Raw genomic sequence first — 6,156 nt, 5'->3', positions numbered from 1 at the left:
CCATCACAAGAGCTGCTCTTAAGCAGAGCAGTGACAGTCAAAAAAAAAACTAAACTAGCTGTTTGAAGGCTGGGTTGAAAAGCGAATGCCCAGAGACCTGTTAGGAGACTCTTGTAATAGTCCAAGTAGAAGGGAAGAAGAAACTATACTAGTTTGAGAACAGTGGGGCTAGAGAAAAGGGAACAGAGATGTAGTCTTGGTGACTGTTTGGGTAAGAGGGGGAAAGGCAAGAATCAATTAACTATAGCACCATGGTTTCAACTCTGGAAAGCTTGAGTAAGAGATCACTGATAGAAAGACAGGCATTGGAAAGATCAAATTTAGGGGGAAGGATACTGAGCTCTAGGTTAGAGCCACGATAGCACAGTGCAAAGAATACTGGATTTGGATTTGAGACTACCTAGCTTTGTGACTCCCCGTGTGACCTCACTAACTCTCTCTTGACTACAGTTTCTCCTTGGATAAAAATAAGGAACCATACTTAATGAATTCTAGGATCCCTTCTAATTCTAAGTCTATGATCCTAGAATCCTAAATCTAAATCTAAATTCTAAATCTACGGTAATCTCTTACAGGCATTAGGAAATCCATTCCTTTTTCTGGCACTTAGTAGGTGCTCCATAAATGTTTATTGAATCATTTACTTCTCACACATACTGATTGTGTCATCATGGGAGAGTCAATTAACCTTTTAGTATCCTAGGCAAGTCTCTAAGACTAACATGCTGATAAGAAACACTTGTCAGCACTAAGGAAGGCACTAAGGGGAGTGCCCAGTTGAGTTCTGAATCTCAACAGAGGATTCAGATTGCATCAGAATTATGTGGAATGGAGAGAAAAAGTGAAGAATTTACAAGAATGTTTAAATTCTTTTTCTGTATTTTTTATTATTTCTATCTCTGTGACCTGCATAAGTACGGTGTATACAAGCCAATATTTACTTAAAACTTCAGATATATTTACTTAACCAGAAATGATGAGATTTATCCTTGTTCAATGTTATCAATATTTAGATTATTAAATGCCGTCAGCTCAGTAATCTGAAGTTTGAAGGTCTGACTGATGATTCCTCTTGGAATGAGGGAAATAAAGCATTCTGTTCTAATCTGCCTTTGGCACCAATGTTTAACATTCAATTAGGGGAGACGGCACCTATTTCTCAATGCTCCTCAACTTATGATGTAATCCTCTGTAACCAAACCTATAAAAACTGTATATCTTTCCTAAATCTTTAACCATTCTACCGCAAGCTTTTTCTCTTTCCCTCCTCGCAGTGGAATCCTCATGAGAATTTATTAATAAATACTACTACTGAGTGATCTCTGAGTAGTCATTTTGGGTAAGGGTCATCTATATCCCTCACAGGATCCTACTAGCTCAGATCTTTTCTTGTCCCCAAACTGATTTAGGGCACTTTTAAGTAGGCTCCAGGACATGTCTGCTTTGGGACCTCACTTCTGATAACCAGTATTAGTAATGAAGAACTTTGGTTGATTTGAATAATTCTATCCAAGTAGTAAAGAGAATTGGGGAGGAGGGAATTAAGTATGGGACTCATAGGGAGTATTCTTATGAGCAAGGCACATCCATCCCTTCCAAAAGCTCGGTTAATGCCACTGGCAATCTTCCTTTGCTCCCTTCATCTTGCCCTATAAATGGGTAGAGAAGGTATCTTTAGGGTGGAGTCCTGCTGGAGATGACCCACAGTGAACGTTTCTGTGTATAGAAGGGACAGGGCAATCACTAGTCTCCTGACCTATTTGTTATAGCCCTGAACTCTGCAGAGAAGAACTATATCCTACGAGTAGAACACAAGTATTCTCTCTTGTGCCTGTAAGAGAAAGATGGATAGAGCTGGGACAGAGCCTAGGGAGGTAGGAAGAGAACAATGCTATGGAGCTGCCACCTGAGGGTGACAGAGAGCCCAGCATAAAAGTATTCTTGGTACTGGGACTTCAATAATCTGGGGAAACAGTAAATAAGGGAAATAGTAAACATTGGGATTTTACCAGAAGTAACGTTTCAAATGCTCTTTGCATCTTTTGCATTTAATACAGCTTTTTAAAAAAAATATTATAACCAAGTTTTTTAGTTTGGGGAATTGATGTTACCTTACTAAATTATTCAGATTTTACCAAATAGATGGTGAAAGATTGAACCAGGAGACTTGGTAAATCCTGAGTCCTTCACGGGAGTTTGATGGAGAGCTCAGATTACTTAACAGAGAACAGAGAAAAGTCACAATAATACTTTCCTTTCTGAAAAATGTCAGTGATAATGAAATTGAACATTTTGGGTTAGGTGACTGGGACACTGAATTCAGACCTATGATTCCCAGTTCAGAGGTCTGAATAGTATTCCTGCTTGAAAATAGCCAAAACATCAGGTATGGGAAACTCACGATTTCCTTTTTTATTTTATTTTTTGTCTAGACCCTTAGTTTCATTGGGACATGAAGTCCTAGTGCAGAAACCTCTCCACTAACATAGATCAACAACTGGAGTATCTAGGACACTGAAAGGTTGACTAACTCTCTTAGAGTGATACAGCCAATATGGGTCAGAGGCAGTGAGTCAATAACCTTTTATTAAGCACTTACTATGTGCCAGGCACTGTGCTAATTCCTGGGCAAACAAAGAGATAGGACTTGAATGGAGGTTTTCCAAAACTCCAAGGCTAGTTCTAGATCCATTTATACCACATTTCTTCTCAGGAAGCTAAAACAGTCTTTCAGGTAGATTTTAAAAATCAATGGTCCTTTAAACTTTTTATTTTTGCCATAAAATTCTAAGCAGCTTTACTCCTATTTAACAGTTTTCCCTATCCCTGTGAAGGGTAGAACCTCATAAGAGGCTAACAAAATGATAGTAAAAGAAAAATCAATTAATCCAAAGCCACGAACTAGAATCATCAATTGGATTATCTGGGTATTCTATTTCAAGCAAAATGAGCAAAATATGGGTTAAAATGTCAGACATATCTTCTAAAATCAAAACTAAAACTCAGTACAGCATAATGGGCACTGAACTTATAAGTAGAAGACCTAAGTTTAAACTCAGCTTTGCTCTTTTCTACCTGTGTGATCTTGGTTAAGTGTCATCTCTGGATATCAGTTTCCTCTTCTGGATAAAATGAGGTGTTATACTACAAGATTCCTATCTTCCTTTCCAATTCTGAGTTTATGATCCCATTACTCCAAAAAATTTCTTGCAGATATCCTGTGTTAGGACTATATTGTCTGAATCTACACATGGAGTGATGAACAATGAAAAGTCATGTTCAGAATGCTGACCACAGGGTGTTACAAGATCCCTATTCGTTAAATTAAAATTTAATTATGCTCACTATATTTCCTAAGGCAAGAAAATGAATTAATAGATTTTAAAAATAAAATTTGAATCAAAAAAGGGTTTTTTTCTGATTTAATTCTAACTTTCCTAGAGATTCTACTGAAAATAGTATACCTTGATTCTGCATTCAGACTCATAGTTCTCTCTCTGGATGTGGATGGCATTTTTATCTTGAATCTTTCGCAACTGTTTTGGATCACTCTTTTGTTCTGGAGAGCTGAGGCTATCATAGTTGATCATCCATACGATGCTACTATTACTGTGTACAATGTTTTCCTGGTTGTGTTCACTTCACTCAGCACCAATTCATGTATGTCTTTCCAGGTTTTTCTGAAACCTCATTTCTAACAGCACAATAGTATTCCAGTACATTCATATATCATAACTTGTTCAGCCATTCCCTAATTGATGGACATCCCCTCAATTTCCAATTCTTTGCTTCCACAAAAAGCTGCAATAAATATTACTGTACATGTAAGATCCTTTTCCCTTTCTTACAATCTCTTTGGGATACAGAGTATTGCTGTATCAAGTGGTATTGCTGGATCAAAGTATATGCCCAGTTTGGTTGGGCTTTAGGTACAGAGAACTGTTATTTTCTTTCTTTCTTTTGGCTGAGGCAATTGGAGTTAAGTGACTTGCCCAGGGTCACACAGCTAGGGAGTGTTAAGTGTCTGAGGCCAGATTTGAACTCAGGTCCTACTGACTTCAGGGCTGGTGCTCTATCCACTGTGCCACTAACTGCCCCTGAACTGTTATTTTCTAAAAGCAATTCAAGGTACTTTTTCTTCCTTCAATTCAATGTAGGCCCAATTCACTGTTCATTTGTAATAACTGCCCAAGATAATATGTATTGACGAACCAGCTCTGTGTAGGCTGTCCATCTAACTGCAAATCATATTTTGGAAAACAAACTGAGTGGGCAATTAGTTCATGTAACAATATGTCAAGTAAATAAGGATTTATTAAGCAATTACTTTGAGTTAAAAGGCAAAAACTTTCTGTCCTTCTGTCCTCAAGAAGCCCATATCCTAATCAGGAAGACAACCTACAAACAACTATATGCAAGCAAGATATATATGGAGTAAATGAGAAGTAATCTCAGAGGAAAGACATTAAACTGAGGAGAAAAGGTTTGTTGCCAATGGTGGGATTTTAGCCAAGACTTAAAAGGAATTCAGGGAAGCCAAGAGAGAGAGAGATGAGGAGATAGGACCTTCTGGGTATGGTGAACAACTTAAAATTAGGAGATGAAGCGTCTTTTGTGAGCAATATTAAGAAGGCCAGTACTGCTAGATTGTAAAGTATATGTAGAGGAGTAAAATATAAGAAGACTAGAAAGATAGGAAGGGGCCAATCATGGAAGGGCTTTAAAAAGGCAGAGTCTCATATTTGATCCTAGAGTTAACAGGGAGCCACCTGAGTTTATATTGTGACAAGGTCAAACCTTTAAGTACTTTAGGAAGTTCACTTTGGCAACTATGGGCTATGTATTGGAATGGAAGAGGGAGAGGTAGATTATTGCAACAAATCAGGCATGAAATAATAAAGGTTTGCATTAGGAAGGAAAAGAGGGGAAGGGAAGAAAGTACTGATGAAAAATGATATGAAGATTTGCCAACAATTTGGATGTAAGTAGGATGAGAGTGAATGAGGAGTTGAGGACGATGTATAAGTTGTGAACCTTTGTGAATGGGAAAATGGCAATGACCTCAACAATAACAGAAAATTGGGAAGAAGAAAGATTGTTGAGGGGGAAGGGGGAAGGTACAGTAGAGGATAGAAGATAATGAGTTCAGTTCATATTGAATTTAAGATGTCTCAGGGACATCTGATGACAAGTGTTCAATAGATACTTGGAGATTCAAGACCACAGGTCAAGAAAGACCTGTGATTAAGTGATTATGAATTTATTTTATGAAGTTTCCCACTGCTTGGGGGCTTGATGAAACCAACACAATGGCAGTCACAAATGTTGTGGAATTATAATAATCTTGGCCTCCAAGGAAAATACACCTCCCAATGCTGGTGTGTGTGTATTGTTTCTACAGATATGGAATATATATATTTGGCTCTAAAAATAATGTTTTATTGAGTATCAAGGCTTTTTGGACATGGACATGCATTTTCCCAATGTTCAATGCTGTCTTAAATTCTGCCGTCCACCTGGCAGTGTCTTGTGTTGTTTCCCCCTCTATTTTGTATTTCAATCTGAAATAAGTGAATCAAAAAGTCACACCACCAAAGCAAACCAAGGAAAATTGACTGAAGATGGACAAGGACTCACTTGGGCCTCTCAGATCTAATCCAGCTGCAGATTCTCCCAAGTTATGAAATATATTGCATGCATCATCAGACGTGGTCAATTTCTAAATTGATTTTGCCTAACTACTTGTTCCCTCCTTTTTTGTAAGGGAAAGCTCATGGGGTAAGAGTAGGGGAGAGGTATATCTATGAAATGACTGATTTTTCTTAATGTTATCAATAGAAGTTTGTTATTATTATTATTGCTGTTTAAAGAAAAATGCCATCCACAAACAGGAGCATGTGGAGGATCTCACCAACTTAGGGGAATATCATTATGATTTTTACTCTGAACTGGATCTCCTTTAAATTATTGATGCATACTTTTAGTAACCATCTCTCTCTATTTTACTCAATATTAATATTTAGAGGACAATTGTATAAGGTTATCTCTGTTGTTATCTTTCAAGGAGTCTTGTATAATTTTTATCTATTCAGGGAAGATGTTGTTTTAGGAAGGTCTTCAAGGCAACCTCTTACTTTTCTGAATTAATTTTTTTTA

The sequence above is a fragment of the Sarcophilus harrisii genome, chromosome 6 (assembly GCF_902635505.1).
Source record: "Sarcophilus harrisii chromosome 6, mSarHar1.11, whole genome shotgun sequence".
NCBI lineage: Eukaryota > Metazoa > Chordata > Mammalia > Dasyuromorphia > Dasyuridae > Sarcophilus > Sarcophilus harrisii.
The sequence above is the reverse complement of the archived record's forward strand: the minus strand, read 5'-3'. Positions refer to the sequence as shown.